General features: G+C 38.2%; 1 protein-coding gene across 6 annotated transcripts in view; it reads left to right on the forward strand.

Moving 5' to 3' along the window:
- Positions 1–14,424, forward strand: part of Pcdh11x (protocadherin 11 X-linked) — a 619,725-nt gene that overhangs the window by 13,088 nt on the left and 592,213 nt on the right. The gene's annotated exons all lie outside the window — the stretch shown is intronic.

Raw genomic sequence — 14,424 nt, forward strand, 5'->3', positions numbered from 1 at the left:
AGTAAAATTGAAATATATATATCTATATAAACACAAAATAAGTAAAATGATTAATTGAATATTTTTAAATGTACAAAATAGTACATAGGATATAGTCTTACATAAATTTCACCTATTATTTTTCCATTATAATGATTTCTTTAGCTCTGTATCATTTTATTAGCTAGACTGACAAAGTTTCAAGTGCTATGTTTTACATTTGAGTAGACTTTCACCGCATCAGAAGTTACAATATAGATTAAAAGCTTGGAGCTTTTTTTTATTTTTTGCTTGCCCTGAGGCTTGAACTCAGGGCCTGTGCTCTGTCCCAGAGCCTCTTTGTGCTGGAGACAAGGACTCTATCACTTGAGCCACAGCACCATGTCTGGCTTTTTCTGTGTAGGTGATACTGAGGAATTGAACCTAGGGCTTCATGAATGCTAGGCAAGCACTCTACCACTAAACCACATTCCCAATCCAGCTTGAAGGTAATAAATAAAAACAGATTTGTTTCTATTCTGCCCTAGCATACACATAATCTAGGTCAAAAGCTTCTCCTACAAATACTTAAATAACTTAAATTTTCATAAAATTATTACTTATTGGTGACTTCAAGTGTTTACAATGTTTTCCTAACCACCAATTAAGAAAGTCTAAGTAAATTATATTTAATTGTAATCTCCATATTGCTCTAAACACTTGATTTTACTGCCATTGCTTTTTATTGGTTTCCCTCCATCTTTGATAATATATTAGAATGTACATTTATAGTTGTAGTTATACAGGATTCAGAATAAAATTTGTATTTCAATATTATTTATTTAGTGTTTTCCTTCTAAGATTACAATTCTCATTGTGTTTCTCCAAGGTGCCTCATTTGGGCACGAATAACTTCCTTGTGAGATAGCATGAGCTGTCTCGTGCATTGTAGGAAGTTCACTAGTACCTCTCTGAAATTTCATGCCAGAAGAATCTTAAGTTTTATCCATATGATGTTAATAAACAATCAGTTAGGTTTGCATTTAGAATTACATATTTATAAACACTTTGAAATTGTAACATTGATTCTATATTTTAAATAAAATAATCAAGTAGTTTGTTTATTCTCCCAGATGGAGTAAGCCAAGTAATGACAGTAATATATGGCTGCCAAAAGGAATAATATTTAGTAAAAATTAATATATATATATATATATTTTAATGGTGCTAGTGGATCTTGCTTGTAAGCCTAGCTTCACAGGAGGATCTAAGCCAGCATGAGACTCATCTCCAATTAACCTACAAAAAGCTGGAAGTGGAGCTATGACTCAAGTGGTAGAGCATGAGCTTTAAGCAAAAAACAAACAAAACTAAACAACAACAAAAACTAAGGGTAGTGCTCAGGTCCTGTCTGAGACAAGCAGAAATGGTCAGATAAGTTGGTATTAGGCGAAATGAACCCCAAGGTTCATTTCAAATGTTTTTTTCTTTCTTGCTATTGTTTCTAATATATTTATAAGATATTTCTTTGTTACTTTGTATGTCCCTCCCCCATGGTATAACTCCTGTTTTCACTGTATTTGATGTTGGTATAATTTATGAAGTGGAAATGAAAAAACAAATTGTTTAAATGGGGATACAGGTGGACTCATTGCCACAATGAGATGTACAAGACATTATGTCGAAAAATGAACTTTACAACTTTGGCGGGGGTGGGGGGTGGGGGGGGAAGTGGGGAAGAGATTGGGGGAGTGACAGAGGGGTGGGGGGGGACAGTTGGGGGAGGGGTGGATGAGAAGGGATGGGAAGTGGAAACAAAGGAGGAGACAATGCTTGAAAAGAAATGTACTCATTACTATGCTCATGTAGTTGTAACCCCTCTTATTGGTATTTTCACAATAAAAAAGAACAACAAATTAGAACAGAAAGAAATATAAAATAAGAAAATATACATAAAGAGCGCTTAGTAGAAAAACAAATTTTAAGAACCTCTCTGAAAACCTACAGTTTAGTCACAAAGGAAAACCATATTTTCTTAGTCTGAAATCTGATAAAATAGAAGAAAGAACAATAAAAGGAATTTCTTTTATTTGTATTCACATTTGAAGTAGAAGACAAGTGAATGGCATTGTTCTAATACGTAGGATTTACTAAATCAATGAATAAATACAAAACTTTTGTGATATCTTAAACTGTTCATAAAAATTAACATTATGCTTATTAATATTTTAGCATCAATTCATTTTTTCCAAAGAGTTGATACTTTGTTAAACATTACTCTTCTTCTTCTTCTTCTAATACACTTTTTTTTTTGTGCTCATGGGGCCTGAACTCTGGGCCTAGGTGCTGTCCCTCAGCTCTTCAGAACTCTGGGCCTAGGTGCTGTCCCTCAGCTCTTCACCTCAAGGCTACTGCTCTACCACTTGAGCCACAACACTACTTCCAGCTTTTTCTGCTTATATGGTGCTGTGGAATTGAACCTAGCACCTCATGCATGCAAGGCAAGCACTCTACCACTGAGCCACCTTCCCAGCCCATCTTCTTCTTCTGATATACTTTTAATGTAGGGAGGGACTTGCAGACTTTAGAACTGTAGGTAAGTAAGTGACTAACAACTCAACTCAAGCCATCTTGCTTATAGTCCATTTTCCTTTTTTTTTTCTTTTTCTTTTTTCTTTGGTCGTTGGGCTTGAACTCTGGGCTTGGGCACTGTCTGTGCGCTCTTCACTCTTCAGCTCAAGGCGAACGCTGTACCGCTTGAGGCACCACACCACTTCCAGTTTTCAAGCCAGGCTGGCTTTGAACCGTGATTGTCAGATCTCAGCCTCCTGAGTACCACCAGAGCCCAGCTTTATAGTCCATTTTCTATTGCAATTCCCTTAACAATACTACAGACGTATGTTGAAGGAAATGTTCCAGAAATAGTGGATAAAATCTAAATAGTATCATACTGTTGAATATATGAATAGCAGTATTTATTCTCTCTGGTAATTTTAGGCACTCTATAGCAATCCAAATTTTTTTTACTATAATGAAATTAAATTTACCATAGTGCTCATTGTATTTGAATTCAGAATATTAAATATATTTCCATACTGTGTTTTGAAACAGCCATATCATTGTGGCTTTTTCCATTTCTTCCTACGTTTTATGTCTCAAATATTCATCAGGACAAGTAAGAAAAAATTTAAACTTAAAAATCAAATGTCTTTATGGTTAGCATTAGCAAAAGTTCAGAAATATTTTTTTTAGTCTTTCTCCAGAATTTCTTGATACATAGAGTAAACAGCTTTTATTTAATCAGTTTTAAAATCCAATCTCTTTGGAACTATTTTTAGTGCTTACTGGCACTCTATATGGATTCTGGGCAACTGTACTAGATTTATAACTCTGAAAGTGCTATGTTATTTATTACCTTCCAATAGGCAATGAAGTGGTGTCTTGCAGCTGCGTATGTCAAAAATAATCATGTTTACTAGTGGGTCCATTAATTACTTCCCAGAACAATAGGCAAAAAATATGGGCTTTTATATGTCACCCTTATTTAAGTTTTTTCAAAAGAAAAAGAAAACAACAAGTAGAAAATAAAAAACTTCCCTTGGGAATTTCATATCCAGCATCAACTTTCTGTTCTTTGGCTTTGTCAGCTCTCAGAAAGAATTAAGTCTCAGACAGGCTTAATATTTCGCTTATTTCAGCAGTTTGTTCCTGAATTTGCAACTCCAAAGTACATTTTTGAATTTAGAAAGAAATATTAATCAAAAGCAAAATAAATTCCTTTCCATTACATCAGATTATTAGAAAGTCTATGATTCTTTCTTGACCTGAACCTGAAATGGCACTTTTGTGTAATTGTGATCAATGCCATTTATGACATCAGAATCAAAATCAGCATTTCTTTATGTAAATGATTCTTTTTTTTTTTTTTTTTTGTCGGTCGTGGGGCTTGAACTCTGGGCCTGGGCGCTGTCCCTCAGCTCTTCAGCTCAGGCCGAGCGCTCTACCACTTGAGCTACAGCGCCACTTTCGGTTTTCTGGTGGTTTATTGGAGATAGGAGTCTCACGGTCTTTCCTGCCCGGGCTGGCTTTGAACCGCGATCCTCAAATCTCAGCCTCCTGAGTAGCTAGGATTACAGGCGTGAGCCACCAGCGCCCGGCTGTAAATGATTCTTATATTTAGCTCATGTAATATAATTTTTGTTTCTCTATTTTTTGCAGATATATGTATTTGACAGATGCATGATTTTATGTCATAAGTTATATCCTGTTGAGATAACTAAACTAGGATTTTCATAATTTACTATGAAAATAAAAGTTTACAACTAGATTGTAAAATTTTGCTAGCTAGGGTACTTTAGTTTTTATTGCATCTTTAACAAGAAAAGTTGTTTCAGAAAATAATTTTTAAGCTGTGCTCTGTAATTTAAAGTAAAATGAAAAGATTAAGTCAGCAAGTACTGAATATCCAATGTTTACATAGAGTATAATATAAAAATAAGCATAATCAAGTGTTTCAAGTTTTATATTTTGAGAACTGGAATTAACTATTTAATTTTATTCATGTAACAAATAATACTGTTAATCAGGTGCTGCATTCTTAGAAATTTTAAATGCATTTTATATGTAACAATTCGAGGAGTATTACCTTGTACTGACATTCTTTTTGTTGTTGTTGTTGTTCGTTGTGGGACCTGAACTCTGGGCCTGGGCACTGTCCCTCGGCTATTTAGCTCAAAGCTAGTGGTTTACCACTTGAGACACAGAACCACTTCCGGCTTTTTCTGCTTATGTGGTGCTGAGGAATCGAACCCAGGGCCTCATGCATGTGAGGCAAGCACTCTTCCAGTGAGCCACCTTCCCAGCCCTCTGACATTTTTATTTTTATTTTTATTTATTTTTTTGTTGTTTATTTTTTTTATTGTAAAGATACTATACAGAGGGTTACAGTTACATGAGTGAGGTAATGAGCACACTTCCTCTTGAACATTGTTACCCCCTCCATTGTTTTCCCCCTACCATCCCCTCCCTCCCCCTTCCCCGAGGTTCTTTTTTTTTTTTTTTATTGTGATTAAGTGATTACATAATTTCCGGAAATTCACAGTATTGTGGAATAATGATGCTCATTTAAAGTCACAAGTTCATTCTAACTTTCCTGGAGCAAATTGTCTACCACAGTCTGTAATATATAACGGTGTTCACATGTTATATACCATATATGTGATCAGCAGCATGGGGATATTTAGTAGTGGTTCAACCAGATGAGTGGGAGTTCTTTGTTTCTTAAGTCCTGTTAGTTTTGTCATATCACCTAACATTTTGGATTTAGCATCCACTTATCAGGGAGACCATGTACCGTTTGTCTCTTCGTTCTTGGCTAACCTCGCTCAACATGATTCCTTCTAGCTCCATCCATTTCCCTGCAAATGCCATTATTTTGTCATTTCTAATGGCTGCATAATATTCCATTGTGTATTGATACCACAATTTTTGGATCCATTCATCTGTGGTGGGGCATCTAGGTTGTTTCCATATCCTAGCTATTGTGAACAGTGCTGCAATAAACATGGAGGTGCACGTGTCCTTGTGTATTGGTTCCTGTTGTTCAGGGTAGATGCCTAGAAGTGGTATGACTGGGTCATAAGGGAGGTCAATCTTAAGCTTTCTAAGGACCCTCCAGACTGCTTTCCAAAGTGGTTGTATAAGTGTACATTCCCACCAGCAGTGTAATAGGGTTCCTCTTTCTCCACATCCCCTCCAGCATTTGTCGTTGGCTGATTTGTGGATGTGGGACATTCTGACTGGGGTAAGGTGGTATCTCAGGGTTGTCTTTATTTGCATTTCCTTCACCACCAGGGATGATGAACATTTTCTCATGTGCTTCTTTGCCATTTTTATTTATTCATTTGAGAAGTCCCTCTTTAGTTCCCTTGCCCATTTAGTAATTGGTTTGTTAGGTTTGGGAGGGATTAGTTTCTTGAGTTCCCTGTATATACAGGATGTTAACCCCTTGTCTGGTATATTGCTGGTAAATATTTTTTCCCAATTCGTTGGTTGTCTTTCTAGCTTAGTTGCAATAGATTTAGCTGTGCAGAAGCTTTTTATTTTAAGGTAGTCCCATTTCTCGAGTCTCTCTCCAACTTGTTGTGACCCTGGGACTCTGTTCAGGAAGTTCCTTCCTGTGCCTATTAGATCAAGTGTCTCTCCTACTCTGGCCTGCAGTAGTTTCAGAGATTCAGGTTTAATGTTAAGGTCTTTAATCCATTTTGAGTTGTGTTGGTGCATGGTGATAGGCTGGAGTCCACTTTTAGTTTTCTGCATGTGGCTGCCCAGTTTTCCCAGCACCAGCGGTTGAAGAGGCTGTGTTTCTTCCATTGTATGTCTTTGGCTCCTTTGTCGAATATCAGCTGGCTCTAGGCCTGTGGATTTATTTCTGGATCTTCTATTCTGTTCCATTGGTCTTCGGGTCTGTTTTTGGGCCAGTACCATGCTGTCTTTGTTATTATAACTCTGTAGTAGAGTTTGAAGTTCGGCATGGATAGCCCTCCCATGTTGTCTTTATCCCCTAGAATTGTTTTGGCAATTCTAGGTCTTTTGTTGATCCATATGAATTTTTGGACTGTTTTCTGTATTTCAGTGATGTACGTCATTGGGATTTTAATAGGAATTGCATTGAATTTGTGTATTAGTTTTGGAAGTATTACCATCTTTACTATATTAAGTCGGCCTATCCAGGAGCATGGGAGGTCTTTCCATTTCCTAGTGTCTTATGCAATTTCTTTCTTTAACTTTTTATAGTTCTCATTAAATAGTTCTTTTACATCTTTGGTTAGGTTAATTCCTAAATATTTTATTTTTTGTGAGGTTATTGTGAATGGGGTTGCTCCTTTTATTTCCCTCTCTTCCTGTACATTATCAGTGTATAGGAAGGCAACTGATTTTTGTGGGTTTATTTTGTATCCTGCTATTTTGTCGAAGTGATTTATGATTTCTAAGAGTTTGGGGATGGAGTTTTTGGGATCGTGGAGGTATAGTATCATGTTGTCTGCAAAAAGGGATAGTTTAACTTCTTCTTTCCCAATGGGGATCCCTTTAATGTCTTTTTCTTGCCTTATTGCCCTGGCTAAGGGTTCTAAGACTATATTGAAGAGGAGTGGAGACAGTGGGCATCCTTGCCTTGTTCCTGATTTTAGGAGAATTGGTTGTAGCTTTTCCCCATTAAGAATAATATTGGCTATTGGTCTGTCATAAATGGCTTTTATTGTTTTTAGAAATGTTCCTTCTATTCCTATTTTCTCCAGAGCTTTTGGCATGAATGAATGTTGAATTTTATCATAGGCCTTTTCTGCATCTGTGGCGATAATCATGTGATTCTTGACCTTGGCTCTGTTGATATGCTGGATTACATTTATTGACTTATGTATGTTAAACCATCCCTGTGTCTCTGGGATGAAGCCTACCTGGTCATAGTGTATTATTTTTTTTATGTGTTTCTGGATTCTGTTAGCTAGAATCTTGTTAAGGATCTTTGCATCTGTGTTCATCAAGGAAATTGGCCTGTAATTCTCCTTTTTGGTTGGGTCTTTGCCTGGTTTGGGGATGAGTGTGATATTGGCTTCATAGAATGAGTTTGGGATAGCTCCCTCCTTTTCTGTTTCTCTGAAGAGCTTGAGGAGTATGGCTATTAGTTCTTGTTTAAAGGTCTTATAGAATTCTGCTGTGAATCCATCTGGTCCTGGGCTTTTTTTTGTTGGAAGACTTTTGATAGCTTCCTGTATCTCATTATAGGATATTGGCTTATTTAATTGGTTAACTTCTTCTTTGCTCAGTTTGGGCAACTTGTATTTCTCTAAAAATGCATCCATTTCTGCCAGATTTTCTTCCTTTAGAGAGTATAGCTTTTGAAAATAGTCTGTTAGAATTGTTTGGGTATCTTGGGTACGTGTTGTGATGTTTCTGGTGGCATCCCTAATCCTATTAATATGGGTTTCCTCTCTTCTTTTTTTAATTAATCTTGCCAACGGGCCATCAATTTTGTTTATTTTTTCAAAGAACCAGCTTTTTGTTTGGTTTATTTTGGTTATGGTTTTCTGATTTTCTACTTGGTTAATCTCTGCTCTTAATTTGGTTATCTGGCTTGTCTAGTAGCTTTAGGTCCCATTTTTTCTTGTATTTGTAGCTGTTTTAATTGCAACATGAGATTATTTACTTGGTCTGTCTCCATTCTCTTGATATGGGCACTGAGGGCAATAAATTTGCCCATCAGGACTGCTTTTGCTGTGTCCCACAAGTTTCTTTGTGAGGTGTTTTCATTTTCATTGAGTTGTAGGAAATGCTTTATTTCTTCTCTGATCTCTTCTGTTACCCAGGCATTGTTAAGGTGTGTGCTGTTCAATTTCCATGTATTAGAGAAATTTCTGCGGTATGCTTTGTTATTGAGAGCTAGCTTGATTCCACTATGGTCAGATAGGATACAGGGGATTATGTCGATCCCTTTGTATTTGCTTAAGTTCCTTGCATGAACTATAATTTGGTCTATTTTGGAGAAAGTTCCATGAGCTGCTGAGAAGAATGTGTACTGTGTTGTTTTAGGGTGAAATACTCGGTAGATGTCAGTTAATTCTGCTCTCACTTAATTCGGTAGCTTCTTTGCCAATCCTCTGGTTGGTAGTCCTGTCCTTTGGTGAGAGTGGTGTGTTAAAGTCTCCTAGTATTATCGTATTGGGATCTATTTTATTCTGTAAGTTTGAGAGTATTTGTTTGACATATCTGGGTGCGCCAATATTTGGGGCATATAAGTTAATGATGGTTATATCCTCCTCTTGGATTGTTCCCTTTATTAATATGTAGTGTCCATCCTTGTCTTTCTGTACTGATTTTAATGAAAAGTTTATTTTGTCAGATATCAGGATAGCTACACCTGCTTTCTTACTGGGGGCATTTGATTGGTAGATCCTTTTCCACCCCTTCACTCTGAGTTTGTTTGTATGTTTGGCTGAGAGGTGGGTCTCCTGAAGGCAACAGATGGATGGGTCTTGTTTTCTGATCCAGTCCTCAGTTCGTTTTCTTTTAATTGGCGAATTCAGCCATTCATATTAAGAGAAAGTATAGAGAGATGCATTGTTGTCCCTGCCATTCCGTTTTCCTAAGTTTTTCTTCTTTCCTTTCCTCCTGTGCTTGCTCAGTTAGACTTTGAGTAAAGCCTGTTTGGGGCAGGTCCCAGTTCCTGGTTGCTTTCTTCAGGTTGTGTCCCCCCTCTTAGAATTCTTTGTAATGCTGGCTTAATGTTTATGTATTCATTTAGTTTTTCTTTGCTATTAAAAGTTTTCAGTTCTCCATCGAATGTGAATGCTAGCTTTGCCGGGTATATTAGTCTGGGTTGGCAGTTATTGGCTCTCAGGGCTCGTATGGTGCTTTCCCAGGCTTTTCTTGCATTCATGGTTTGTGTGGAGAGATCTGCAGTGATTCTAATTTTTTTCCCGTTGTAGTATAGCTCCTTCTTCATTTTTGCTGCATGCAGGATTGTTTCCTTATTATTCAGATCTATCATTTTTACTATAATGTGTCTAGAAGTGTTTCTCCTGGGATCTTGCTTGTTGGGTGTTCTATAAGCTTTTGTAATGTAGTTAAGATGGTCGTTTTTGAGGTGGGGAAAATTTTCATTGATTATCTTGTTAAATAGGTATTGCATTCCCTTGCTCTGGAATTCCTCACCTTCGTCCACTCCGATTATGCGAAGATTAAATTTCTTGGCATTATCTGCTTGCTCTTGAATTTCCCTTTGGTTTAATTTGAGTGATTTTTCCATATCTGTCACTTTTTGGTCCAGTTGGTGTATTCTGTCTTCTGTATCTGACACTCTACCTTCCATTTCCTTCACTCTGTTGACCGTGGCTTCTATTGTGGTTTGCATGGAGGAAATGGATCCTTTTATGGATTCAATGTTGGTTCTCAGAGTACTGATCTCACCTCTCAATGAGGTATGCATTACCTCTAATTTGGCGTTTATCTCACTTCTTACTGAGGTTTGTGCAGCTTCTATTTTTGCATCCAACTTTTGTTTGATATCCTGTATCTCTTTTGATAGTTCATCCTTGTGCTCTTTCAATTTCTGATCCATTTCTCGCTTTATTTCTTGAGTCATTGCCTCCAGCAACCCTTGGATGTAGCTTTTGTCTTCCATTCCTGCTTTGCTCCCACTGGGGCTCTCCCCTGCGTGGCTGCTGGCTTTTGAGGTGATCTTGCTGTCCTGGGTGGTGGTAAACCTTGTGATTCTTCTCTGTGATTTTCGCATGGGGGTTCAGGAGACTGCTCTTCAATCTTGTTTTGGTGTGTCTGTCTTTGCTTGGTTGCTGATTCTGTATTGGTAGAGAGAGTCTGTGCCTGATCTGGGTTCTGTTGGGAGCCTTTTTCCAGCTGCTATTCTGACTTACTTAAGATTCTCAGCTCTCTGCTGTAGATTGCTGGCTATTCCCGCCTTTGGAAGGGTTGAGCAGCCTAGACTGCTTGTGTTTGCTCCTACGGGTGCTCTTGGGAAGATCAGATGCTCTGGATGCACTCTCCCAAATACTGGAGTCTGCTATGGGCTCCTGATGTGTTTTTGTTTGTTTGTTTTGGGCTGGTTGTGGGCTTGAACTCTAGGTTTGGGTGCTGTCCCTCAGCTCTTCAGCTCAAGGCTGGCACCCTACCATTTGAGCCACAGCACCACTTCTGACCCTTTTTGCTTTTGTGATGCTGAAGAATCAGATCCAGGGCCTCATACATTCAAGACTATCACTCTATTGCTGAGCCACCTTATCAGCCTGAGCTCCTGCTTACTATCAGGTGCTGGCAGCCTGTGTTGCCCAATTCCCAGCCTAGGGTATATGGGTGGAGTTTTGGTGGGGTTTGGGCTTCTCTTGTCCTGAGCGTTCAGGTCTTTTGTTGTCACAGGCGTGCTTTCCGGGGAGTGTTGTTTCCTGATTTTCTCCCCTCTGTTGAGGCATATGCTCAGCTTTTTACTTCAGTTGGGAGGAGTTGGTTGTGTTGTTCAGGCACCGGATCCCCGGGCCTGGTTCCGGTCCCAGCCTGTAGCGTGCTCGTTAGGCCTATGCTGATGTGTATACCACCTAGGTTTATGCAGCCTGGAGGACACAGTTCAAATTTCTTCTACTGTTGGTCGTCTTGACCCAGGGGTGCTGTTCCTGGCTTGGGCATTTAAGCTCCCTTCCAGGGGTACTCTTGCTCTGGCCTGGCCAGCAGAGTGTGCTCCATGGGCTGGTGGAGCTCTCGGACAGTTCCCAGTTTTAGTGGGTCCTGTGGTCCGGGTGTTGGGGTAGGGAGTCTAGGTCAGGGTCTGGGTATTCCCTCCAGCTCTGGTCTCTCTTGAGGGATACACTGTCCCCTGTGGGGTACTCATCCTGGAGCTGGTTGTTTCTGTGTGGTGTAGGTCGTCAGTTGTTGTTGTAATCCGAGTTCAGTTGGGGTGGTTGCAGGCTGGGTTGGGCGGTGGTGGCTCTGTGTGATTCTTTTCTGTCTCTGCCTCTATCGAAGCTGTCGGGTCAACAGTGTCCACACTCAGGCGGCTTCTTCGCGGGTTGTAGAGATCCAGTGGGTCTGAGTGCGTGGGTGATCTGCAGGCAGCCCCCTGTGTCTCTGGGACCCGGGTCTTTGCGAGCGCAATCGGGCGAGTGGTCTGCTGACAGGTCCCTTTGTAGCGCTGCTGGTGCTGGGTGGCTTTGGGGAGATGGAGCCTCTCTGCTCCGGTGGAAAGTGAGGGGTGGGGGTGGGATCCTCGTGGAGACTCCCGGCTGGTAGGCTTCTCTGTTCCTGGTGATCTGCTGTTCTGCAAACCGGTACCTGGTGATCTGCAAGTGGCCCCCTGTGTCTCTGGGGCTCCGGCAGCCCCCGCCGGGCCGGCTGGCCGGCAGCTTGGTGCACTGCCGCGCAGCCAGTAAAGGTTGGGGGAGGGGTCTTCGCTCTTCTCTGTTCTGAAATTCTTCTTTTCCTCTCTTTCTTTTTTTGTTATTTTCCACCTCTGGTTTTTCTCTGAGTGTTCGTCTTTTTGTTCTTGTCGGTCTCTTGGGGAGATTAAGTGTTGGAACTCGAACTCTCTTTTTCGTTGGAGAGAGCTGTGGCGTTTCCCTACTGCCCCGTCGCCATCTTGGTTCCTCGGTTCTGACATTCATTTTTATAAGGCCTAAGGGAATTGCATCTACATTTTGAGTCATATGTATTGTGTCAACAGAGGATTAACATATCAACGAGATATCCAGATCTTTTCTCCAGTAAAGTATGTCCCTATAAACATAGTTAAAAAGTATTAGTAGATTTGGAATTCTGGGTTGTAGAGATCAACCTTTACAGATTTCTTTGTGCATTTTGTGAAAAAAACACATTTATGATAAAGTTAATAAGATGATTAAAACTCAAACCCCTTTTTTTTTTACATTTTTCTCTCTAAACTTGTCATTATCATACATAAAGCAGACAACTTCACTGTTGTTTTAATTTATCAGTTGGTTGTGTATATCAGTTGAGTCAGCTACCATGGTAGAAGCATATTATTGTGTCTATGTGTTAGTCATCCATTATTCTTAAAAGGGATGATACAGAAAATAGGCTTGCAATGGTCATTCCATGATAAAGACCTCATATTGGCAGCATATTTTGACAAACAAATTAGAAATCTCTCCCAAAGTTTGTTGAAAATTATTTGTGTTTGACATGTGGGCAACTCTTGTTCAAGTGCCTTGAACAATATGAAGTTTAAGTATATGTTAGTAAGTCATTTGTAAAGATCTAAATATTTGTGGAAGGAAGCATTTTTCATACAAGCTTCTCATAGAAAACATTTTTGTTTATTGTGTGAAAGAACATATATATATATACAATTTAACATTAATTGTATGTTAGAACAATGTTGCTATTATAACCTTGTACAATAATGGGATGTGCTATGTCTTGTTCAACAGAATACCCATGTGTAGCTAAGGAGAGATTTAATTTAATACGAGGATATTGTGTCTAAGAACTATTTCTTCAACCTTACCTAATTTTAAGAATTAAAATATTATTTTGTAAATAATTACAGTCAGATTGAACTAATCTGTCATAAAATGGAAAAGAGCAATTCAAACTTTATCCATTAGATAATATTGAGATTTCATTATCACCTTGAGAATTAGAAAAATCTTTTAAGATTCATTTCTTTATGATTTTATTATTTTAAGATTTATTTTGTGATTATTATTGTTTTTATTCTTCATGCATTTTTATTGTTTTTATAAAAAGTGATGGACAGAGGTTGTACAGAAGTGTGATGCAAGCAGTGACACCGATTAAGCTGCATCATTTACTTATATTGACATGTTGACCTGAAACTCCTCTGCACAGATTTTTAAAAATGATTTTTAAAATACTGCTATTATTTCACATAAAATAAATAAAATTTAGAGAACAAAGTTCAAACTCCATGACCAAATAAAAGTTGAAAAAGTAAAACGTTGTAAATTTTCAAAATAGGCTTCCTTTTTCCTTCCTTCCTTCCTTCCTTCCTTCCTTCCTTCCTTCCTTCCTTCCTTCCTTCCTTCCTTCCTTCCTTCCTTCCCTCCCTCCCTCTCTCTCTCTGTCTCTCTCTCTCCCTCCCTCCCTTCCACCTTTCCTCCCTCTCTCCCTTCCTCCTTCCCTCCCTCTCTTTCTCTTTCTTCCTTTCTTCCTTTCTTCCTTTCTTCCTTTCTTTCTTTCTTTCTTTCTTTCTTTCTTTCTTTCTTTCTTTCTTTCTTTCTTTCTTTCTTTCTTTCTTTCTTTTCTCTCTCTCTCTTTCTTTCTTTCCTTCCTTCTTTCTTTCTTTCCTTCTTTCTCTCGCCTCCTTTTCCTTTGCATTGTTATTTTTATACCAGCTAGGAAAGTACTCTAAAACTGAGGTACCTATATCTCTAGTACTTGATTATTTTTTGTATGCTTCTATAAGAAACAGTTATTCTGTGCATTTTATACAAATTCATATTTGGACCACAGTTATTCATCTGTCAAAATTATCAACTTAATTCAATAGACGTGATTTATTGTCATGTATGGATATTATGTATTGTTATGTTTGGTGGTGAAAAGTTTCTTAGTCAACTAAACTCAGCAGTGCATTTCAAAATTTGTTTATAATTATTATGAGCAACTCACCTATATCTTTATCTACCATGTGAGATCTAGTGACAATTACTTTTTAAAAATCTACATACGTCTTCCTTTTGAGCACTCATATAAATGAGTATCATTTATTACCACATGATAATATGAATTAAAACTATCCCAAAGCATCTTTCACCAAAACTCTCTAATTTTATAGATATCAAGCAAGATTAATTAACTTGATTATGATTATAATATTAAACAAAATTTAAACCAAAGATTTCTGATATCCTTTCATGATCTTATCATATTGTCATATGCCATTATGAATTTTGAAATAATTTTCATTCCTAGGTTAACTAA

This window comes from Dipodomys spectabilis, unplaced genomic scaffold, assembly GCF_019054845.1.
Source record: "Dipodomys spectabilis isolate Male_0828 unplaced genomic scaffold, ASM1905484v1 ptg000048l, whole genome shotgun sequence".
NCBI classification, from domain to species: Eukaryota; Metazoa; Chordata; class Mammalia; order Rodentia; family Heteromyidae; genus Dipodomys; species Dipodomys spectabilis.